At 42.5% G+C, this 26,187-nt stretch overlaps 1 protein-coding gene across 1 annotated transcript in view; it reads left to right on the forward strand.

The window, feature by feature from the left end:
• RIT2 (Ras like without CAAX 2) overlaps nucleotides 1-26,187 on the forward strand; it is a 248,920-nt gene that overhangs the window by 221,566 nt on the left and 1,167 nt on the right. The gene's annotated exons all lie outside the window — the stretch shown is intronic.

Raw genomic sequence — 26,187 nt, forward strand, 5'->3', positions numbered from 1 at the left:
ATCCGTAAAAATTACTGGCAAGCCTATCCTCTGATTACTCATTCTTCTGTAGCTCAAATCGCGCCATCAGTACCTGAGAGACAGTGTCAGTATCAGTAAGCTTGTTTCCAGTTTAATTTCAAGGTGATGGTCTTGACTAGAGATGGGGACAAATCAAAAAAAAATTGTGATCCGTTTTGATTCATGATTCGTCAAGGTTAACGTATCAATGAATACGGAAATACGAATATTCTTCGATGGATCGATCTGTCGATTCATCTTTGCTTTAAATGGCTTTAAAACTGGGCCCCAAGGTTCTAAAGACACCAAATTTGCAGGAAAGCATCTGTAGATGCTTTTCTATAACTTCTGAAAGTTTGGTAAACATTGGATAACAGACCTCTGAGTTATATACTTACAAAGAAGACACCCCCAGGAAAGCTCCCTCCAGGTACTTAGAGAATCCAGAATCACAACAGAGCTTCCTATGTCTTTTCTCAACGCACCTGCCAATGTTGGTGAAGATTTGCAAAGATGGCAGCTGCGTCTTCATTTAGGGTAAGAAAGTTGCAGCTGCCATCTTTGCAAAGGGCAGCCTGGATTTCCTTAGCCTGCCTTAAGGCCAGTAGACAGAATGGTGTTTTTTTTAATAGGAAAGGGGTGTTGCTTGGGGGGGCTAAGGTAGGGAGAAGAAGGGAGTGGGGGTAGGCTGTGGGGTTGGTTCGCTGTGGGGGAGTGGCTGCCTATCACCGCCAATCAGCTGAATGGCATTGGTAGGCAGAATGGTGTTTTTTCTTTTGTTTTTTTAATAGGAAGAGGGGGGTGGGGGTGTTTTTTCATGCTTCGTGATTCATCAACTTTTGGCAACTCATGAAGTGGGACAACTTGCCAAAATGGTGAGTCGTCCTCATCTCTAGTTATATATAGTTACAGTTATAGCTATATAGCCATATAGTTATATATACCGTATTTTTCCATGTATAAGATGCAACTTTTTCCTAAAATCATTACCCTAAAAATTGAGGGGTGTCTTTTACACAGAAGTAAGCTGAAATAACTGACGAGAGAACAAAACGGCACATACCTTGCCTCTGTAAAAAGGCTTCCTTCAGCTGCCAGGCTTAGTTTCCTACAGTCAGGAGATTTAGCTGATCCTGAACAAACCAATTGGAACACACCTCCTTGGAAATGGAAGCCTATAGGCTCAAGATTCAACAGAGGCAAAATGTCCGACATTCTGAGCCCAGAGGCTGAATCCTAAATTTTCTTAATTTGGGGGTTAGAAAATTGGGGCGGGCATCTTATAAATGGTGGTGTGTTATAAACGGAAACATATGATAACTAGAACCCTAATAGTTTGAGTGAGGAGGTTATTTTCATGAAGACTGAGCATGCTCAGTGGGCATAGAAGACTGAAGGTTTGTTGGGTGGGGGAAATAGAATGGAGTATCCTTCAAAAGGGCACGATGCTCTACTGCAGTGGTGTCCAGCCTTGGCCCTCCAGATGTTCTTGGACTTCAACTCCCAGAAATCCTAGCCAGCAGAGGTGGTGGTGAAGGCTTCTGGGAGCTGTAGTCTAAGAACATCTGGAGGCCCAAGGGTGGGGACCACTGCTCTACTGTTTGTCTCTTCATTGGAGGTTCCACTGATTAGCCCTAGTATGCAGTGCTGAAGGATATCTTGTAGAACTGAAATAAGGAAAATGTAGACCAGATGTTGTTGCATTGTTAACTGCTATCATTAGTGTTACAGAACAATTAATTAATGCAGCCTCATCCAGGCAACTCTTACAGATGGGAAGTTTGCCAACTTCGATGTATCCCACCATTATACCTTTTAAGATGTCATGTTCTTTCCATCCTGAATATGAAGCAGTTGGTGAATTGTATAAATGCATTCCCCACCCCACCCCCCAAAAAAAACCTGAAACAAAACTCTAGGCTTGTCCGCACTGTGACATTTGGTGGGATTCCGAGGGTGCTTAAAAGGTCCTTAACTTCAGTGCAGTCTATTTTAACTCAACTAACCGTCCATGAAGGCTGAACAAAGAGCTAATTTGCATTTCAATGGATGATCCCAAAAAGATGGCATGCCCTAGCCCTGCAGCAGGAAGATACGGGATGGCTGTTAAAGGGGAAGGATGGGTTGTTTTAAGTAGAAACGCAAGCAGATAAGGTATTTTTTTATTTATTTATTTTATTTATTTATTTATTGCATTTATATGCCGCCCATCTAGACATAGTCTACTCTGGGCGGCTCACAATTTAGAAGATAAAAACAATTTAAAATATACAGTTTTACATTAAAAACAAAATGATATAAAATGTAATATATATTTAGGATTTTAACAGTTAATTTAAAGCAAAGAGTCCCAAGATGGCAAGAATAAAAGAAGAAAAATAAGAATGACTTAATTGACTGAAGGGAAGGCCTGCTTGAATAGCCAAGTTTTCAGCTGGCTTTTGAAAATGCCCAGCGAGGGTGCCAGCCGAATTTCAGTGGGGAGGGTGTTCCACAGCCGAGGGGCCACCGCCGAGAAGGCCCGATTTCTTGTTTTTTCCTTCCGGGCCTCCCTCCTTTCTTCTTCTGTGCCAAACAGTGCTATCAAGGAACCATATACCATAACTAGAAATGGGCACAATTCACAGGTTCAGCAGTTTGTAACACTTTGTTCTTTGTATGCACAGGAGTTCTACGGATGCTTTGGCTTTCTTCCCTCACCTCCTCCACAGACATCTACTCAGAGGATCAGGTGGGGCATCCACCAGAGAAGGCAGGGGAGAGAAACCAGGGTACCCACAGAACATGTGCGCATAGAAAGAACAAATCATCACAAGCCGCCAAAATGGCAGTTTGTGCCCATCTCTAACTCTAATTACATGCCAGTGTGGACAGGCTGTCTCACTCATTTGCACTGTTCTAAAGACATGGCTGTTCCCTGCATAGAGAGATACGTGGTTTGCCTGTGTACTCCATAGAGGTTGAAAATGAAGAGCTGCATAGAAAAGGGTGGCGGCATCCTTAATATGGCACTAGAAAGGCAGAATCCACGGGGATTCAAAACTAGATTTTAAAGTGTTAAGCATTGACAGTCCTTCGTTGTGGTGGACAGATCTATCTAATACAATTTCTACAGCTTCTGCTTCAAAACAGTGGTTCCCGATTTTGAGTCTGCAGATGTTCTTGAACTAAGTTTTTTTTAAAGTTTTTGGTGGAATTTTAATTGCTGGGAGAAACGGGATATCTATATTTGTATGGTGAGTGTTGTGTATATTTTAACTTTTTTTGTAATGGTGTTGTCCAGTTTTACCTTGGGGAAGAGCACCTCATTTCGTTGCACCCACTTGTGAGTGCAATAACAAATAAATTTCTTATGTCTTATGTCTTATGTCTAAAATTCACAGAAGCCTTCACCACTTCCTTTACCAGCCAGGATTTCTGGGAATTGTAGTCCAGGAACATCTGGTGACCCAAGTGTGGGAACCACTGCTTTCGTCAAGCTCTTTTCGTCCCAAATACAAAGAAGTTTGCAAAGATTGTAAATACTTACCAAAAATCCGCCTAGAGTGGTCTATCGACTAGATAGGCGGGATATAAAATAAATAAATAAATAAATAAATAAATAAATAAATAAATAAATAAATAAATAAATAAATAAATAAAAATCAACGGAAACAAAATTCTCCCTCATTCATACTAGAGCTGTTCCCTCAGACCGTAGGCTACCCAGTATCATTAATAGAGGAGGAAAAAAATTATTCTCACAGTCTCTGTCTCTATGGTGAACCCATTTGGGTCCATCTTTAGCCATTGAATCAGTTCCTTCCTTTGGGTTCTGTTTCCTGTTCATAGAAAGTGTAAGAAGGAGACGTTCTGATTTATACAAAGAAGGACAAAAGAGTGATTCAGTAGGCAAGCCTGTAAAGAGATATTGAAAGGAAAAGAAGTTTCAGAATTGACCTAAGTGGGATAAATTGCTGCATTATTCTAGCGATGCACATCTAAAAATGGATTATCTTAGAGGAAAGCAATATCACAGAGGAGATCCTTATCTAATAAACTTCTGGGCTAAGAGTTAGTCATTTGTGCAAAATAAATAATAATGAACAACCAATCGTTGTCATTCTCAGATCTTTGTAAATGTCAAGTTTTGATTTACTCTACGTTTTGTTTTCTTTCTTCATTTTTTCCTTTCTTGATGCTGTTTCATTCTCAGTGCAAACTCTTCACAGCCCGTGTGAAACCTTGTGTCCTTACTTTCCTCAGTCAGGACACAAGGAATCCAATATAGTCTATGAATCACGGTCTGAATCTAGTTTTTCTGAGCTCTCTATTCCAACCCGTCTGTTCCTAAAACGAGGAACACAAGTAGAGAGATAGGTAGCAAAATGAGTGCACCTCCAAGAGATTTCAGATGCTGACCTTTCTATAAACCATGAAATGAAGCCATTTTTTCCCCTGGACAGCTAAGTCTTTCTATAAGACAGGATGTCCTAGAGAGTTTGCTTAGAGAGCTAAAAAGAATATCCACTAAATCCTTCATTGCAGTCAATTTAGGTTGTTTCAGCTTGATGAGACACCACCATGAGAAATGTTCAACTGGCACAAGAGTCATCACCTCTGGGTGATTATGAGATAAGGAACACTCTTTTTTCCTCCCACCAACATCTCAGTAATTTGTACAAATTCTGTTCAGTCTATGTGTGTTTTTCTCTTTGAAAAGGATAATACAGGCATATACACATTCCTACACCAAGACCAGAATTATTAGCTGAGAGATGGACCCATTCCACCTCATCAGTGAAATAAAGAATCCATCATCATTATTTTGGACAGTTTGCAGTGTTTGCATTCAAGCATTGTTTCCAATGGGTGCCAAAAATTGCTCTTCTTCTTTTCTTTGGCTGTGAACACCACCAAATATACCACCCTATTATGTAGCAAGAACAGTAATTGTGCATTTATTTTGTCCTGATGTGCAACAGTGAAACAAGCAAGGATTTACATCGCTAATAATCTGTTGGAGAAACAGCTTGATTGAACATGAGGTTTTCAAGGGCAAGATCCATGCCCTCTTTCTATTGAAGAATTTGAATACTTTTATAATTAGCAGAGCATGAGTTACAAAAACAATTGAACAGAGAAAACATGAGAGAATAGCTTAAGTCTCAAGTCTCTTTTCATAGTGACAGTCACTTTATAGGTTGAAAACCACTCTGGAAACATGTTAAGTATAAAAAAGGTATCTTTACTTACAGTTGCAATCTTAGTTACAGTCAGAAGTAAAATAGGGAAAAGGAAGCCCCCACACATGCAAGAGTTTTTCATGGTCTCTGCATGTGGCTTGCAACATGCTTAGAGTTCAGGAAAAAGGGAGAGAAAATGATAAAACAAAGGAAGCAAAGAAAACCAATAGGAAGATGGGCAGGGCTTGCCTCAAGTGGGAAAAGAGCTCCACCAATCATGGTAGTGGCAAAGCAATCACCTTAGGTTCAGCTAGTCACTCACACTCACAAGAAAATGCACAATGGTCCAGTGATACCCAGGTTTAATGCATACAATATCATTATTATCCCAACATTTTCTTGTGCATGAGAAACTATGCATTCATGAGAGGGGCTCTTCTATTGATCCATCTGTCCAAGCAGTCCAAAAACTATATTTTGGGCTCACTATGATCAACCTGGTCATATGTATTATTGATTGATTGATTGGTTGGTTGGTTGGTTGGTTGGTTGGTTGGTTGGTTGGTTGGTTGGTTGGTTGGTTGGTTGGTTGGTTGGTTGGTTGGTTGGTTGATTGATTGATTGATTGATTGATTGATTGATTGATTGATTTGATTTGATTTGATTTGTACCCCACTCATCTGGTCTATAAGACCACTCTTAATGGCAAGGTCCTCCTATGTTTCACATCCAAACATCCTGGGACTCCACTCTACTCCAAGTTCCAAATTGGCCTTCTTTCCAAGAGAAGACTTCTCCACTTGACCCGAGTGCTGATTATTTATTAGTTATATATGCAACTTTCCATCTAAGATCAAGGCAGAGTACATGGCTTTCCACTGCCCCCAATTTATCTTCATGATCAATTTGTGAAGTAGACTAGGATAAGAGATTATGACCGGCCCTGGTTCAGCCAGTAAGTTAGAACCTAGATTTCCCAAATCAAAATCCAGTGTTCTGACCACTGTGCCACACTGCTTCTCAAAACAATAGATATATACTGGCCTAAGCAAGTCATTTAAGGAATGTGTTTTTCCTGTCCTCTACTACCATATCCACATTTTCTTCCCCATTTTTCTGGAGGGCCTTCAAACTCTTTATTTTCCGAGGTGGATACCGATTGAAACAAAGGCAGAGGAGAAACATTCTATTAACTTTCTTAAGTAAATTTGCCTTAAAATTGATGCTAGTTGTAACTAACCTTCCTTCCTTCCTTTCCCATACAAAGTTTCTCCAGGGCAGTATTGAAAGAAGTCAACAATGCACATATCAGAACCCCATGAGATGACAAAATAAATCAGTAGAGTCAGTTCAGTGGATGCCAAAGCCAGCAACTGCTCTAAGAGCGAGGAGTAAAATTATATCAGATAAGCACATTCAAATTTATATTATTCATGGCGATGTTTCTTATAAACCATGGCAGACAGGATTCTTTCTGGAATTTCCTGGGGCTGGCTGGATATATGTGGTTTCCTGAGGTGGAAAAGCAAAATATTCTAAATGGTCAAGTATCAAACACCCCCACCCTTGATTGATTGACCGACTGGCCAAATAAATGTTTTATGTATGTCACAGAATATTGCTGAATTAAGATACTTTGACATCCATTGTATTATATTCAAATGTGTTGGAAGCAAAAAGCCATTGGAAGCTGAGAAAGATTATTGTGTACATGTATTCTAGCAAAAACTGCCAAGATGTCACATTTTTGCGATGTATGGCTTTGTAAATGGCTTGACAATTATTTCTCTGGTTATTATTTATCATGCGGTACCTCTCATAATGTTGAAAGAACGGGCCTTTTTTGCTGTTTAACAAGGTATAATAGCAAGATGTTTTCCTGATAAATGACAAGGTATAAATCAGGTTATATCACACACTGTGAAACGATTTTCCATAATAAAAGGGCAACAAATAATAACACCGTATGGTTTATTGGATTTCTGTTGTTGCCACAGTCATCGGCATTGATATGCGACTGTGGATGTTTCTTGGTAGTGGTGGAAATCAGTGATGCCGTAAACTACAAATCCCAAATCCCTTGTCCTATCGTGTACATGAAAGCGCCAACATGTCAGTTATTTCCTTCAACAAATCATCCCCAAGTCAAGAAAACAGCCGTAACTGCTTACACAGTCCTTTAGGGATAAAAAGTGCAAAGGCTGGATTTAGACCTTCGTCTACTTCTTATAAAGAGCCCAGGAGGCAGTAAAAGTGTATCAGGACTGTACCATTTCAAACTGTGCATAGGAATCACACAATCTCCTCAAAAACTACTCATTAGGAACAAAGAGAAAGACCTGCATGTTCTTCCTATATTGCGACTTTGAGCTTCTATCCACAAGCCCAGTTCCAATTCCTGAAGTAAGGTGGGTTCTGGGTCAAATAACACATGAAGTAAAAATATACATTTTCTCCTCTCAAAACATTATCCCTCCAGATACACAATTCCTTCAGGATGTCATGCCGAAATCATCAGATGTGCAAATGAGCCCAGGTTTGCCTGCCAATGACGAAACAAAACCAACCTAATTTGCCACATGTCGAGTGAGGGAAGCTTGTGGTAGGATGGACAGATTTGTTTTACCTCAAAAGGGAGCGGTCAGTCTAATGCTATGCTGACTATCAGCTAGTCACTCACACTCACAAGAAAATGCACAATGCAAATAGAATACAAGAAAATTAGGAAGGCAATGCAGAGTTTGTTAACTGTGTAAAAATTTAGGCTGGATTTTAATTCTGATGTCCTTCAAAGTCATCACCTTTTCTTCAGACACTGGATTGATGAGGGACTCTCTCTCTCTCTCTCTCTCTCTCTCTCATTTCTTACTCTGTGTGATTATAAAGTTGGGGTTTACATCCCAGGAAAGAACCAGTTCCACCAATAGTAAGTTCTTTTTAGTTCCCACCAAATGCACAGAGACTGCACAACACAGACACATATGCACTTTCTAACTCATATTTATACCTGAACAAGATTGACAATGAGGGCTACTCCATTTCTTCTATGGGATTCTTGCCCATAATTGTAGATATGATAATCATCTGAATTGAATTTGCCCATTCCCATCCGTTTTAGTTCACTAAATGTCAATGTTTATTCTTATCATCTCCTGTTTGACCACATCCAGCATCTTTGCAGCATCGGACTTTCCTTGCCCACAATAGTAGATATGATAATCATCTGAGCTGAATTTGCCCATTCCTGTCCATTTTAGTTCACTGATACCCAGGATGTCGATGTTTATTCTTGCCATCTCCTGTTTGACCACCTCCAGCTTCCCAAGGTTCATAGATCTTACATTCCAGGTTCCTATGCAGTATTTTTCTTTGCAGCATCGGACTTTCCTTTTACTTCCAGGTGCGTCTGCAGCTGAGCATCCTTTCAGCTTTGGCCCAACCACTCCATTAGCTCTGGAGCTACTTTTCCTTGTTCTCCGCTCTTCCTCAGTAGCATGTTGGACGCCTTCTGACCTGAGGGTCCCATCTTCCAGCGTCATCTTTTAGGCTTTTGTTTCTGTCCATGGAGTTTTCTTGGCAAAGATTCTGGAGTGGCTTGGCCATTCCTGCTCCAGGTGGATGGCATTTAGTCAGAACTCTCCACTATGACCTGTCCATCTTGGGTGTCCCTGCATGGCATAGCCCATAGCTTCTCTGAATAACTCAAGCTCCTTCGCCACGACAAGGCAGCAATCCATGAAGGATTGAATATCATTTTTCATGATATTCAGCTGAAATCTGGCTTCTTGTAGTTTGAGCTCATGCTGATGTGTCCTGCACGCTGGAATGATTGAGAACAGATCATGCCCCTACTCCGTATGACAGCCTTTCAAGTATTTGAATTTTGCTATCTTATCTCCCCTTAAGTCTCTTTTTCTCAAAGCTAAACATGCCCAGTTATTTCAGTCTTTCCTCACAGGGTTTGGTTTCCAACCCCCTGATGATCTTTGTTGTTGCTCCAGTTTCTCAGCATCATTCTTGAAGTGCAGTGTCCAAAACTGGACACAGGACTCGAGATGAGTCCTAACCAATATTAAATAGAGGGGAACTAGTACGTCATGGAATTTGGAAACTATGCTTCTCTTAATGCATACTAAAATTGCATTTGTCTTTTTTTCCAGCCACAGTGACCTTCTGATGGGACAAAAACATCCAGAGATATAACAAGACAAGTTTTCCACATTCCAGAAGTAAATCTGTGTTTAGCTGAGGAGCCACTGTGTGTTATTCATGTTAGCTTAAATGCAATAGGGTAACGAAAACAAGGAGTTGGCCCCCTTGGAGAGATGCTATGGCCATTTTGACAAATGGTCTGCAAGCATTTTAAAGGACTGTCAGCAGGTCTGGTAAATGAAGTTAGAAGGGGTAGTAGAAAGCTCTTGATAGTGAGTTCCTTTTCAGGAACAAAGATGTCACCCATGTGATAGAAATTCAATGGCACACAAAAGACCTTTTCATGTTGGTTAATCTGATAAATCCAGTGACTTATAACAGGAAATGCTGGATATAACGGTTGTCGGTCACCTGATTTTTCTAGCAACAGAGAACAGCAAATGTACTTGGAAGATACACATCACTTCCTTCAATAATTTCTATTCTCTCCCCCCCCCCTTTCTATCTCCTTGGGCTCTCTTCCTTTCAGCAGTTTAAAAGAAGGGAAAAATAAAGGGAGGAATCAAAGCAGGCTGCTACAGAGCACATTATGGAGATAACAAGAAGCAATGTGCGGGGGCAGGAGAAAATACTGTAAAGATGAAAAGTTTCCTGATAAAAGGCACACAGTGATACCACTGTCTAATTAATTCTGTCATTTTGGCACACACAGAGACCACACGCACATGAAGCAAAGGTAGAAGCTGTTCGGCAGGGAATGTAGAGTTGTTGTTAACAAAATAATGTTGAACCTGGAAGTCTCTGGTTTAAACGTTACCTAAAGAATGGGCCTTAGGAACTTAACAAAAGCTACCATATTTTTCCATGTACAAGACTATACTTTTGTCTAAAATCTTTAGACTAAAAATTGAGGGTCATCTTATACACGGAAGTAAGCTGAGGAGAGAACAAAAATAAGTGGAGGGGAAAGCAGGGATCAAAGCGATCCTGCAGCGCTTTGATCCCTTTCCCCCTACACTTGCTAAGCCCCACTTAGATTTCTTAATTTTGGGTTAGAAAATTGGGGGGCGTCTTATACATGGGGCAGTATTCTTTTAATCACCACCATCATTGACGCTCTTCTCCTTTGATTCATAACTGGGTTAGGCCAACTGGGCAATTTCTTACCTGAAATTGTGAAATAGGTTGGTCTATATATAAGGTTTGTGTAGCTGCTTCTATAGCTAATTGGTGCTAATTGGTTGTGCAGTTGGGCAAAAGGCTGAGGCACACCTGGAATGCCATCAGTTAGCAGCAATTGACATGTTATGTTAGCAGCTATGACATGTTATATGGATCTTAGACAGACTTCAGTAGGTGCTAGCCTTGGTTTATGTGGACTGAATCAAATTTTGTAACGTTGCCTGTGAAATTCCAGGCTGAGCAATGATGTTCAGTTCCTCCACTCTAATGATGTAAATCCTTGCTTGTCCCAGCCTTACACAGTAAATGAAAAATTGCAATGAAATCAAATCAGATCAGATCAAAACCTAGTGTTCTATGAAATTGAGGGTGGATTTGTTTTGTTTCTTGGTCTCAGATAGAATTTCTATTTGCAAGAATTATTTTTTTTCAAGCAATTGCTCAAGTGCACAACACCCAAAATAACTTCTACTGCCTTGTTTATATCATATAGGCAGGATATAAATAAATAAATAAATAAATAAATAATAAATAAATAATAAATAAATAAATAAATAAATAAATAAATAAATAAATAAATAAATAAATTTATTTATTTATTTATTTATTTATTTATTTATTTATTTATTTATTTATTTATTTATTTATTTATTTATTTATTTATTTATTTTAATTTTTTAAAAAATTTACCCCATTCAATCTTGTGGCCAAGCCACTGCTCTGGACAGCTTACTGGAGACAACATGGACATAAGATAAAATTAAAATAATAAACATCAGATTAAAACATCAAGAAAGAAAACCAATCCTATGCTAATTATATATCTAAAGAGAAGCTAATGAGATATCAGTAACTAAAGGAAACAAAATTAATCTGGGGTAAAGCTGCGGAAGGCCTGTATGAACAGCCATGTCTTCACATGTTTTCTAAATCTGGGGAGGGAAGCGGTCGGTTGAACCAATACTGGAGGGAATTCCACAATAAGGAAGCCACCATCAAGAAAGCCCAGTTCTGGATTGTTGATCTCTGGACCTCCCTTGAGGTGGTCACCTGTAACATCCCAGATTGTGAGGTGTGGAATGGAAGATCATTTTGAGGGGTGCTCAGAGGAGTACTGAGGTCCTCAACCATTTAGGGCTTTGAAGGTCAACATAAGCACCTTGAACTTAGCCCAAAAACATACTGACAGCCAGTGCAAAGGTATTTAAAATACAGAAGCATTGGTTGGGTTGCCTGCCTCTTTGACAATCATTGGCATGTCCTTCTGTGATTGTCCTGCTCTTTGCTGTTGCATTGAGTGCAAAAAGTGAGGGAAACAAAATAAAATTGCTGCCTTATGTTGGAGGAGATAAGTCTTGCTGGCACTGGTGAATTCTAGACAGGAAATCTTACTATTGTTTATTGTTTAAACAGATTGTTTGAATAATAGTGGTGATAGCTTTTCACACCCCTACTCCAGTCGTAAGCTGTGATAGGCCTGGTGGCATCTGGACAGTCTCAACAGTTCCCACAGTGTCTGGCAGTATACCTGTGGGACTCCAGAACTGGCATCCTATGCAGCCCAACCAGGAGGAGGGGTGATGATGTAGAATCCTAGAATCAGGGAGTTGGAAGGGCCCTGTCAGGCCATGGGGTCCAACCCCCTGCTCAATGCAGGAATCCAACTCAAAGCAGACCTGACAGATGGTTATCCAATTTTCTCTTGAATGCCTCCAGTGTTGGCGCCATGTTATCATGCCACATCTGGAGGGCCCATCCATCTGCATCTATAGCAGCAGGTGCAAAAGCGAAAGAGCTACCTGCCACTTCTTTGTTCTACCTGGGAGGAATCAGGAGGGGGAACAGGCTAAGCTGGTGTGTGCTAGATGGAAAGTTGGGTAGGTGGGTGAGTGAGTGAGAAGGATCTTTGGAAGGATCTGCAGGAGGACAATAAGGAGGACAGGCGGGTGGATGTGGACAACGGGGATCCATCAGTGATCTGCTGCAGACTGAGCTGGGTGGGGCTCTGGATGTATCTTAATGGGCATGCCTTGGTACCACCTCCTGAAGACCATCCCAGAACCTCTACTGAGCTGATCATCAAACAGGAGACATGTCTGATTCTGACTCAAAAAGAGAGAGAGGAGGAAGTGCTAGACAGGGTGCCTATGCCACACCCAAGACTAAGGTTTGTTGCCTTACTGGGATGGTGAGGGCCTCCTCAGTTGGCAATCAAGAGAAGGACCAGGTCTGGCCCCGGGTGGTGGTAGGGGGGAAGGCGTGCTGAACCAGTCCCAGGACTTTCCTTAAAGGGCATGGGAACTAGGTACTAGTCCAAGGAACTAGGAATTAATCTGAGGGGGCTTCATGTCAAGGGGCGCTCTGGGACAATTGCTGTTGAGCAAATAGCAGTCTATTGTTGAAGTTCAGCCCATGAGAGTTTCACATGTCCATTTCTCAAGGGCCTTTTCACACACCCCTCCACACAGAGGACCTGGGGAGTCACTTAAGCCATGTTTTAAATTTAAGTTGGAGAAAAACTCAGGGGTCAAAACACCTGCCTTGTGGCTAGTATTTAATGTTGCCAAAATTCACATCTGGCACGGAGGAACTGAGCACTCCGGCGACACTGCTTGTGATAACACTGGCTTATTTTACCACAGTGTTGTTACGGTGTCTGAATGCGAGCTCGTTTTAATGCTCTGCAATGGTTTATTTTTTAAATCACAGTACGCTGTATGACAAGCTCAGCTTCCACATGACTGAAGGACTGGCCATGTTGAAAGTTGATTTCCAGGGGGGATTTGAGAACACCAGTGCTGGGAAAATGTGACAACCTCGTTGCTGACAGATTGCTCTGGGCATTTCTGTGATCTTCCCAGACTGACTCTGAAAAGATCAGAAGCAAGACATTTGGCAGGTGGTGCTTGAAGCGAGAGCACACAGGCTGTAGCCATTCACGGCTCCTTCCCCCTCCTACCATCCCTCATGTCCAACTTGTTTTCTATCTCAAAAGTAAAATAATATAAAATAAAAACCAGTTATTTCTCTTCCTCTTGCTCTCAACAGTGAGAAAATCCAGCTTTCAGCACCTAGCAGTTACTGTCAGTACTGAAAGGAATGTTTGTGAATATTCAGAATATCAGTAAAGACCACTCAAAAACCTATTTATTTAAAGCAACATTGAAAGGTAACCTGAGAATCTTTCCATTGGAGTTTTTACAACCTTCCATGCTGCCTGGAGAGAGTGGGGCTAAGAGGGACCTTCCTGGGCTGGGGTGACTGTCAATCTGTCCAGCCCTGACCAATTGTTCCTTCCCTGCCTCTGAATTCAACTAGAACTCCGCCTCTTTGCTGAGACCTCTTTCCCTCTCTTTAGTCTGTTGGAAGTCGTGAGTCTGTTGCTAAAAACAAGCACTCAGGTTTGTCAGTTTGCTGCTCGATCTGTTCAATGGAAAGTCATGAAACCTTTTATTCTTTCTCTTACTAAGTTTTGAGAGTGAGTTGTTGAGACTGTAAGTGCCAGATGATGAGGGGAAAAATGGGTGGACTACTGTGGGGAACTCAAAGCTATTCTGCTCTATGAGTCCTTACACCTCTTCTATGCAGCTAGAGGAATTAAATCCAAAATTCAAAACTTTGCAGGAAAAACCAAATAGCACGAATCTAATTTGCACATCCCAACTCTAAGAATAGCCAAACAGTTTCAATAACTCTTTTGAAATGTCTTCACCGACTGTTTCCGTCTCTTCTGTGGGTGCCTCATTATCTTTGCACACCATCACCAAGTAACACAGAAAGATCAGAACATAGTGCTAGAAAACTCGACCATGTGATGTGTAGATCCATCGACCTGCAGTGACAAATTACAAACAAATAGATCAAAAACTCCATATTCATTATGTTGCCTGTGTTATTAAATGAAAACCACAGTGAATAGTTGAAAATAATAAGCATTATGCCTCATGCAGCACTTGGTAATGATTTAGATAACAACGGAAAGAAAGAAAAAAACACATGTGTACATGCTTCTGCAGATAACTGCCCTGGATATGATGTGCTGGAGGGAATGTAAGGAGATCACAGTTTAGATTCATATCTCTGCCCTCAATCGAAAACCTTTGCATACCCTTCCGGTGGATCATATAACAGCCTCGTTTGCCGTTTGATGCACGGCAGGAAGTAGGAGAAGATGGATCTTGTGTTTTCTTTCTCTAGAACCACTGATTTTACTCATGAAAGAAATGATTTGTTAGACTTAATGTGTCCATGATAAAAGGGCTGCATTTGTGTTAACAGTAGGAGAGCCAAACGACGCATCTAAAGAACAATGTATTTTCGAAGGCTTTCGCAACCGGGATCTGATGGTGGCTGTGGGTTTTTCGGGCTCTTTGGCCGTGTTCTGAAGGTTATTCTTCCTGACGTTTTGCCTGTCTCTATGGTTGGCATCTTTAGAGGACAGGAGTTAGAACTCTGTCGGTGTTCTCAACTATCCAAACAAACTGCACCAGAGCACAGACAGAGTTCCTACTCCAGTCCTCTGAAGATGCCGGCCACAGAGACTGGCAAAACGTCAGGAAGAACAACCTTCAGAACACGGCCAAAAAGCCCGAAAAACCCACAACAACCATCTAAAGAACAGCTTGGAAGTGCCATTTTACTGTTTTGCCTTACTTTTGAAACGGCCTGGCTCCTTTTGTGTTTTTACACTGGGGTAACCTTGTCGGTGAAAAGCTCAGCTATTGCCACCCATTAAGACATTAACGTTGTAGACGATTGTGGCTCAGAACTGAGTTATGGAAGTTTGCATGCGACGGTAACAAGCTACACTCTCTTCTTAACCAGCGGCAATTGACCACCAAGATTTAATCCAACTGCTTGAGGCCAACGGAATAAATATTATTCTGGCAGTATTTTTTTCTTTTTTAAAAAAAGTTTTGGCGCACTTCTCCTGTCCAACCCAAAGCCATGTAATAATGGGAGGTAGCTCAGTGGGTTAAGGCATCAGGAAGTTCAATTCCCCCACGGTGACTCCTTGACAGCGGCTGAACTCCGTTGGATCCCTTCCAACATTGCAGTTCTAATATGATGATGAAGGCATTAAATCTAACATACTTTTTAAACATGTTATTGTTTTAACTAGAGATGGGCATGAACTGGAAAATCAGTGGTTCGTGGTACGTGGCTACCCATGAACTATCATGAAGGCCCCAGAAAATGAAATGGTTCACAGTTCGTTTTTCAGGTTGATGCCAGAAGGGCCTACCTGGTATGGCTGCCTCTGCTTCCACTGCTAATGCCATGGGGGCGCTGGTGCCATTTTCAGGGGCAGTGGCAGGCTCCTCGCAGGGAAAACACACCGAGTGCCTCTGCAAATGTGCCCACCTGTCAGCTAGATGGTGGGCACATGCTCAGAAGCCGTGGCCCGGCTTACTGGAGCTGGTGTCTGCCTCTGTGCATGTGAAGAGGGCACCGGTGGCCCACAGCAGGGGTAGAGGAGACAGAGGTGGCAAGACCAGGTAGGTGGAGGTGACAGGGGCAGCAGGAAGGAGTGGGCAGGCCACCCTATTTTGACAAAGCAAAACAAAGAGCCAGGTGGGGAAAAGGTCAGCACTTTTAGCAAAATGAGATCCCCAAGCTGGATAATTGACCAAACCACAAACCAGCCCAGGTCAGTGGGTTTTCTGGTTCGTGTTTAGGATTGTAACCATCTCTGTTTTCATTTAAATACCACCCCATAGTGCTTGAGTGGTACAGGCATGGGTGGTTTGCAACTATGCAAACAACTCCTTCCTCCACCAGTGAGGTGGGCACTCATTTTACTAACCTCAGAAGGATGGAAGGCTGAGCCAACCTTGAGCCAGCTACCTGAACCCATTGGGATCAAATCTCAGGTTGTGAACAGAGGCTGGACTGCAGTACTGCAATTTAACCACTGTGCCATGGGGCTTAATATCATCTGAGGACAATGCTGAAATAAGTGCGCACCCGTACAGAATGTAATTCACAACAGATCCTGTCATGTACTGTATCCCCAAATTTTCTGTAGGGAATATCTAGGAGGCAAGGCCTTGGAAAGGAAGAAAGGCTGGAATTCTTCTCCAGCCCATTGTTTACCATATCTCATCGGTCTGCTTGCAGAAATGCATTTTTAAACATCTCTCTCCTTTTTGCAGTCCTCTTCTCACCACCAATAATGTTTGTGAAAGCAATGCAATCAGCACAGCTTTATAGATTACAGATAATTTCGAAAATGTGCAAAATGCTTTGGGGGAGGGAGCGAAATCGACCCTTTGATGATTGATGCTGAGATCTTCTTAGACACCGAGTGAGCCAGGGATGCTGTGAGGTGATCAGAGTGTCTTATGTGTTTGAGCCCTCGGGCCATCGTTCGTGAAACATTTTTAGTATAATACTGCCTTAAACGCCACCATTAATCCTGCCCTCGACAAGAGAAGGCTCTGAGGAATAAAAAGTGAGAAAGACGAGTGCCACATACAAGTTGAGATAGCCGACATGCCTTTGTTTCTGTAGTCTTTGTTTTGTTAAACTGAAGATGAATTTCCTGCCTTTTAACATGTAGTCACTATCAATAGCATGAAGTCCATGATTCTTGGAGCAAGCAGCTTGTCACGGGGAAAAAACAGAATTATGAAGGGAATGAGGGTCAAATCAGGATTACAGGTGACCATCCTTTATGGAACACAATTTGGCCAATTGAGTCAACAGGACGCTGCTTGATGGGAGTGTAGGTCAGGGGAAAACATATGGCCAGGTTTGGTCTAGGGGGGGAGAAAAGATGGGGAACGTTTTATGCCATCTGCAGAGTGAGGGAGAAAGGTCTGCCTCTTTAGAATACAAAGTTGTCTCAGACCATTTGCTTATTTATTTATTTATTTATTTATTTATTTAATTTATACCCCGCCTATCTGGCCCACCAGACCACTCTAGGCAGCTTCCAAATATAAAATCAAATAATGAAACATAGACAAATACGTAATAATCAAACAAGAACAGCAGTAAAAATAAAAAGGAAAAGTAAAAAAAATCAAGAGTTGACTGGAGGGAAGGCCTGAATAAACAGCCATGTTTTAAATTGGGTTTTAAAGGTGCCCAGCGTGGGGGCTTCGTGAATCGCCAGAGGGAGATTGTACCAGAGGCGAGGAGCCACCGCCGAGAAGGCCCGGTTTCATGTCTTCTCCTTCCGGGCCTCTCTCGGCGTCAGGCTCCTCAGCCTCACCTCCTGACTTGCGCGGGTGATCCGGGTAGACCGGATCGAGGATTCTGCTTCTTTCAGAGAGGTCACCTAAGCAGAGTGTCTTCCTCCTCTTCATGCAGTCAGATTTCTCAATTTCAGGACCAGCACACTCCCCTCAACCCATATGTGTGCCATACCCTTCCTTGACAGTAAAATAGATGTCCGGTTTTGGTAGGATGTAATCTAGAGTTTTGGGAGGAAAGCAATGACAAACCTCAACAGCATCTTAAAAAGCAGAGACACCTTGCTGACAAAGGTCAGCATAGTCAAAGCTATGGTTTCTCCAGTAGTGATGTATGGAAGTGAGAGCTGGACCACAAAGAAGGCTGACCGCCAAAGTATTGATGCTTTTGAATTGTGGTGCTGGAGGAGGCTCTTAAGAGTCTCCTGGACTGCAAGGAGAACAAACCTCTCCATTTTGAAAGAAATCAACCCTGAGTGCTCACTGGAAGGACAGATCCTGAAGCTGAGGCTCCAGTATTTTGGCCATCTCATGAGAAGAGAAGACTCCCTGGAAAAGACCCTGATGTTGGGAAAGTGTGAAGGCAAGAGGAGAAGGGGACGACAGAGGACGAGATGGATGGACAGTGTCACCAAAGGGACCAACATGACTTTGACCAAACTCTGGGAGGCAGTGGAAGACAGGAGGGCCTGGCGTGCTCTGGTCCATGGGGTCACGGAGAGTCAGACATGACTTAACGACTAAACAACAGTCGAGAGTTGGGAAGCCCCACCACACTGGCACAGGTTCCACAGACATCCTTAATAGAGATGGACATGGAGCAGAAAAATGATGAATCAAGGCAGTTTGTAGTTTGTGGCTACCCCATAAACCACAAACCTCCCCCAAACCTGAGAAAAACAAACTGGTTCATGGTTCATTTTTTTGAGTTAGTGCCTGGGTGGAGGGGAGCCTAATGCCTGCACCCCCTCTGCCACCCACCTGCCCCCTTCTCGCTGCCTCCCATCAGCTCCCTACCTGGTCCTGCCACCACCTCCTTTTCCTCCTCTACTGCTGCCATCTCCAGAGACAGTGGCCCAGCTTCTCTCCTGGGAGCTGCGCCTACTGTCTCCATGCGTGCACTCATCTATGAGCGGGAAGGGGTAGGACGTCCATTTTGCTGAAGCAAAACGAAGTGCCAAGTGGAAAAAAAAAGTTTGGTGCTTTCTTTCATTTTGGCAAAAGGGCTTGCACAAACCGAATCACAAAACAACCCGATTCATGGTGTTTTTTGGTGCATAGTTTGTTTCATGTTCAGGGACATGGTGATGCTGTGGGTTAAACTGCAGAAGCCTCTATGCTGCAAGGTCAGAAGACCAGCCATCATAAGATCGAATCCATGCGACGGAGGGAGCTCCCATCGCTTCTCCCAGCTCCTGACAACCTAGCAATTTGAAAGCATGTAAAATGCAAGTAGATAAATAGGTACCACCATAGTGGGAAGGTCATGGCGTTCTGTGTCTAGTCATGCTGGCAACGTGACCATGGAAACTGTCTATGGACAAATGCTGGCTCTATGGCTTGGAAACAAGGAGGAGCACCACGCCCTAGAGTCGGACACGACTAGATTAAATGTCAAGGGGAACCGTTACCTTTACCTTTTGGTTCATGTTCATCTCTAGTCCTTAACAACTGACTATCCTATCGGGCTCTTCGGAGTAAGCCAGACTAGTTTTAGCCAGAACTTTTAGAAGGTGTTCTGCACTAATTGTAATTCTGCTTATGACCTGCACAGCCTTGTCATGGCACACCTTCTGCCTCTTGTGACTGGCAGCCTGCTACAGGCTTGAAGCGCTGATTGTTCTCACTGTAAGTGTGCAGTGTGTGTGTGTGGGGGGGGAAGAGATTTATGGCTAGCTTGCTTTAGAAGCCAGCCTCCAATTCTGCCCAATGGATTTATCAGTTCTGTTCTCTTCCAGCAGAAACACATATAAGATGTGTGTTTGACGTTGTGGAGGCAAACTTTGGAGGAGAGGTAAGCACACTCAGGAAGTGACTGGAGATACAAATTGTTTCCCTATTTTACTTTATTTTTCAAGTGAACACAGAGAAACTATTGATTTGGGTGTTTTTCTCCCCTTGCTTTATTCCAAATTATTGTAAAAAAAAAAAAAACTTGAAATGTTCCAGTCGAGTGGGACCCACAGATTGGCAGCAGATGGCAAGTCGCACCCCAGGCTGGGTGATTTCCTCTCCCCTTTACTCTGTCCTTTTGCTGTGCGGCAGCTGACCTTACCATAGTGCTAGCTGTCTTTAAAAATGACAGGTCATCCATCACTACCTCTGCACCCTGTCAGCCTTCTATTTAATCTCCCTTGTAATTTTCTGAGGGAAGGCTGGCAAAAGGTACAACTGGAATTTTAATAGAGCTTTTTTTTTTCAAAACCTGCTATTCAGAAACCAGTAAATATTTCTTTGCTTTATGAGGCTATCCGAATCTTTCTAAAAGTAGAAATAGTTCCAAAAGTTTTGAGCAACACTTTCTGATAGTAAAAAAAAATGTGAGAGGGTGCAGGCATGCACCTTGAGCAAGCCGTCTGACCCCTGCACGCAAGTAGCAGGCAGCTGGGAAGAGGGAAAGCGTCCTCTAGGGATGAACACAAACCTCCGTTGGGAGGTTTGTGCTGGTTTGCATGCATGGCTCTACAAGTGCCACATATTCCCTTCCCCACCTGCTCAGCCAATGACCCATTGGCTCTCCTCCTCTCCTCCTCTTCTTTGCCTGATCAACCAGTCCCTGGCACGAACACGGCTTTCCCTGTCCTGCCTCCACATCTGAATGGGCGATCAGCCAAGGAGGCGGGGCAGGGAAGCCCGGGCTCCGGCGGGAGATGGGCCAAAAGGGAGGAGAGGCATGTGCTCTGGCTGGCAAGTAGGAGAATCTAGCTGGGGAGGTGGGGGCACCTTTGGTGCCACGTGTAAGAACTGGCATGAACCTCTGAAGTGAGGTTCATGGCCATCTCTGCTTTCTGATCCTTTATCATACAGTTGTTTGAAAAAAGTAGCAAGAGCCTTATCCTGGAAGTCCCACAGGTAAAGATTCCCCTTGACATTTGTCCAGTGGTGTCCTACTCTAGGGGGCGGTGCCCATCTGCGTTCCCAACCCATAGAGCTATCAAAGACAGTTTCTGTGGTCACGTGGCCAGCGTGACTAGACACGAAATGCCATGACCTTCCCACCAAGGTGGTACCTATTTATCTACTCACATTTTTACATACTTTTGAACTGCTAGGTTGTCAGGAGCTGGGACAAGCGACGGGGACTCACTCCATCACGTGAATTTGATCTTACAACAGCTGGTATTCCGACCTTGCAGCCCAGAGGCTTCTGCGGTTTAACCCGCAGCGCCACCACGTCCCTTTGGAAAGTCCCGTAGGCAGCCTAAAAACATGTTCATCATTTTAACATCAGCATAAGTAAAAGCACTTATTTTAAAAGAAATGAATATTTCCCACTTTATAGAATCATGGAATAGTGAAGTTGGAAGGGGCCTGTAACACCAAACCCTGCTTGATGCAGGAATACAAATCAAAACAGATTTGTCTATGTGGTGGTTGTCTATGTTTCTCTTGAATGCCTCTGTCCAGACATGCAAGTCCTTCAAAGCTGAGTGCCTGAGAAAACAGATATGCAAAAGAAATGGGCACTAATCTCCTGATAGTCAGTTACAGACCAAAAAGAAAGCACATTTGCAGAAAATGCAAGGAGACAAAGCTCTTAGTGGAATAAGAACTCTGCTGTCTCTTTAGGGAGTGACGTGCTAAATGAACCCCATGGCACAGTGGCTGAACAGCAGTACTTCAGTCGAGCCTTTACTCACAACCTGAGTTCAATCCCAATAGATCCAGATAGCCGGCTCGAGGCTGACTCAGCCTTCTGTCCTGCCAAGGTTGGTTAAATGCAGACCCAACTCATGGAGTGTGCTCTAGCAGTATGAGATGATTTATAAGTTGAAACAACATCAACAACAACTTTATTCAGCTGGAAATTAAAGGAATACTCATGTTATGGCTCTGGAAATTCTCTACCCTGCATAATTAAATTGTAAACTGTCCACAGAGAGTTTTAAATGTGATGGAGTGGTATACGGTTTAAGCTTTTTGCTTTTATACCACTCCATCCATGCATTGCTTTTTGCTTTGTTCTAGTATCAGGTGTTATTTGTATCTAGTATCCAAAGATGTTGCTTTGTTCTAGTATCTGATGCTGCAAAGAAAAATACTGCATAGGAACCTGGAATGTAAGATCTATGAACCTTGGTAAGCTGGATGTGGTCAAACAGGAGATGACAAGATTGACATCCTGGGTGTCAGTGAACTAAAATGGACGGGAATGGCTGGATTCAGTTCAGACAATTGTCATATCTACTATTGTGGGCAAGAATCCTGTAGAAGAAATGAAGTAGCCCTCATAGTCAACAAAAGAGTGGGAACAGTCGTACTGCGTTATAATTTCAAAAATGATAGAATGATTTCAATACGAATCCAAGGCAGACCTGGACTGCAAGGAGAACAAACCTATCAATTTTGAAAGAAATCAACCCTGAGTGCTCACTGGAAGGACAAATCCTGAAGCTGAGGCTCCAATACCTTGGCCATCTCATGAGAAGAGAAGACGAGAAGGGGATGACAGAGGCCAAGATGGTTGGATAGTGTCATTGAAGCTACCAACATGAATTTGACCCAACTCCAGGAGGCAGTGGAAGAAAGGAGGGCCAGGCATGTTCTGGTCCATGGTGTCACAAAGAGTCGGACACAACTAAATGACTAAACAACAACAAGTATCAGATGTGGAAATGGGGGAAGAGAGAAGACAGAAGCATGGGAAGGGAGTCTTGGATTGAGTTTTAAGGTGGGCAGAGAACAAATACATAGAGATAGGGCAACTGGTCTTGGGATTTCAAGAAATGGATCCTCATTTCAGAATTATTGGCCATAACTAAGAAAGTTGGGCATTTTCTGCTTCCCTTGAATTTTTTTTCCACTGTTAGCACCACCAGCTGAATACCCATTGGGAGTCACCAGCATTGGCAGGTGGTTGTCTAATGAACCAATGTGTGATGTCTCCTGCCATGGCTTTTAAGGCTCTACCCCTATCCATCAAGCATTGCCTATGAGTCCATGGCACTTTCCTTTGCATTTTTGAGTATGAGCTTCAGGAGACGCACTAAGAACAGGGCAAGAAACTCAAAGTGAAGCCAGTTAAGAGTTTGTCTTCACTTCCATAAATTCCCACAAGGCAGCCGAGCTTGTTTGTAGGGGGAAAAGACCAAAGGGGAGTCTCCTTACAGGTCAGTTGGATAGAGTTATATTGTACTGAGGGCAGCAGCTCATTGTTCCATGGATTGTCTTGGAAAAACACTTATACCCTTAGCAGTGGATTGATACATGAGCTAGTAGTGGCTATGCTGCCGATGGGATTATGGGAGTGGTCCAACATGGATTTGACCAAACTCCAGGAGGCATTGGAAGACAGGAGGGCCTGGCATGCTCTGGTCCATGTAGTCATGAAGAGTCGGACATGACTTCACGACTAAACAACAACAACCCAAGACAGCAACTTTTCCAGTCACTGTTAATAATGGAATACATACTGGAAAATCGACAGCATCTACATTTCAATGTTATTCTGTCTAGGGGAAAATGCCAAAGAAAGTAAAATTTCTAATTATTTGCTTTTATATCTACATGGGGAGGCGGGGGGGGGGGGTTTCATGACCCTGTATAGAAATGGGCACAAACTGGAAAAGAAATTATGAATCAGGGTGGTTTGTGGTTCCCTGGTTGGTTTGAACTGGTTTTTGGTTTGTTTGTTTGTAATGGCTCCCACCACCTCTGTCACCAGCCTCCCTGCTTTCTGCCACCCTGCCACCTCCCTTTCCTGGTCCTGCCTCCTCCTCCTCCTCCTCCTCCTCCTCTCTGGTATCTCTAAAGCTGTCTCATGATGAAGATGAGGAGGTGTCAGGACCAGATCCTGAGATGACGGGGCAGCAGGAAGTGGGCAAGGCATCCATTTTGCTGAAAACCAAGCACTGAGAGGGGCAAAAAAAGTTCAGCACTTCGTTTTGTTTGGGGAAAACGGGAAAGCGAACTATGAACCGAACCACGAACCAGCCTGATTGGTGGATTTTCTTTTCAGTTCATAATTCTGTTCATGCCCACCTCTAGTCCTGTCTAAAGGTCTTCCTTCCAACTGATCTTGCAGCTGAGAACCCCATTTTGCTCCTCATGTGTTGATGTTCATGTTACAGAAGTCCAATACAAAATAAAAAAATTTGAGACCGTAAACCTTCCCAGATCTTCCTACCGAAAACTGAGCCATATAAATATATCAGACTTGGGATTCTGAAAGATGCTGTTCCTATATTCCCACTCCTCAAGTTGTGGAAGAACTAGTTCCCTAACTGAAAATGCTGAATCACCAAAATGGATCATTCGCTCTCAATTTTGTTTGCTGTCTCCTGCTAACCAGGCCATTTTCACCACATAACCTGTCCCTGGAGCATTTAAATGTGTATTTATGCCGTTTGGAATTGTTGACACTTTTAAGGTTTTGTACCCCTAGCCTTTCTTCCATCAGGAAACTTAAGACAGTTGATGAGGTCCTTGGGACATCTCCCATGCTGCTGTGCTCCAACTGAGCAAAGTAGCTAGCTGCCTCAAAAATGCTTGGAGATCATCCATACAACTCCAATATTATTTCATTGTACCCTCATAGAACGGTGGATCTGCACCTCCCCAGGTCTTAGATTTGACAGGAAACTCTCTCTCTCTCTCTCTCTCTCTCTCTCTCTCTCTCTCTCTCTCACACACACACACACACACACACACACACACACACACACACACGCACGCACGCACGCACGCACGCACACACACACACACACACCATCTTAATGTTTAGATCTGATGAGTTTACAAGAGAAGGCTGTTTCTATTGACCTGGACTACAATAAATAATAAATAAAATGCAACTGTCAGCAGTTTGAAGTGTATTGATAAAAACCACCTGCAGAGTAAATACTGATATTCTCCCTTGTGTGTGTTTTGGGTGTCAGCAGCGGATAGTAAATGATCACTTGGTATTTGTTAAAAACAGGGATAATGTTTACTCTTTACAACATATGTATAATAAAACTCACAGTGCTTAGACACATTGGTATTTGTCTTAGTTATGTACTTGTAGTTACTGACAGACTTTGACCATATCACATAGTTAGCTATCATCATCATTGGTTGAAGATTTCAGAAATAACATCAAGCTACAAAAAATGGCGGTATTAGGAACAATATATATACTGTGTCGATATTTAGCAGATACTTAGGTTTTTGGTTAAAACTTGTATCTCTTATATGATACAAGTCAATGTTTTTATAATTTTGATTTACTGTACCTGGTATTTTTGAATCATCATCATTTTACAGCTCTATGGATCATCAAGTCCAGCCCTGTCAAGGAGGCACCGTGTGGAATCAAATTCCCAACCTCTGGCTCCAGAGCCAGAGACCTAAACCACTGAGCTATCCAGCAGTTCATCAGTCACAACTACTATATCCTATCATATATTTGCCCTGTCTGAACGCTATTACTTACCCTAACTGAGAGACAGCTAACCTCCTTTATGTATCTGTCTGGCTGATTATTCAGAATGCTTCCCTGTGCAAATATCACATTCTAGTCCTTGCATAAAAAGACATATGCACACACATACTGTGTTGTACAGTTCCATATGCCAACAATTTTGGTGGCTATTCCAAGGATAAAGAACTCCTTTCCAATGGAGGTTAAGCTGCCCCCTTCCATGCTGTCCTTTTACTCACAGGCAAAGACCTTTGGCAATTGATCGACTGAGAGGGAAAAAAGCAAATTCTTGAGAATGGCTGCTGCAGACCCTCTTGACTGTTAATATTGGTGTCTTCAACATTCATTTGTTTTGACGTTTGCCATCTTGAGAGTTTTGTGCTATTAATTTGATAATGGGTTTGGCGAGTTTTGGTTGGGTTTGATTTTAGTCTCTTTTCTCTGTGTTGATTGATTGTAACTCTGTTTCTATTCATTTATATCTATTATATCTAGAGTAGTGTCCTTCCACCAGTTGGGTGAGGTATATATTCAACAAACAAACCAACAAGCAAACAAATAAAAGTTTGGCATCCTTTCTCCTGCTGGCAACGTGATCATGGTATCTTCCTCATGTTTCAACCATGCACACAGAAGCAATTTCCTATATTTATAAACTGGAGTTGTTGTTGTTGTTGTTGTTGTTGTTGTTGTTGTTGTTGTTGTTGTTTGAAGGACTGAATACAAAATTCTGTGTGAGTGTATCTCTGTGTTTGTGTAGCTGTGCATTATGTGTTTCCAAAGCTGCTGGGTCAGGTACTCTAAAGCCCTAGACAAAATGTGTCTCAAACTATAAACAACTGAATTGATACAACCTATAAGTGGTTTG

The sequence above is a fragment of the Pogona vitticeps genome, chromosome 2 (assembly GCF_051106095.1).
Source record: "Pogona vitticeps strain Pit_001003342236 chromosome 2, PviZW2.1, whole genome shotgun sequence".
NCBI lineage: Eukaryota > Metazoa > Chordata > Lepidosauria > Squamata > Agamidae > Pogona > Pogona vitticeps.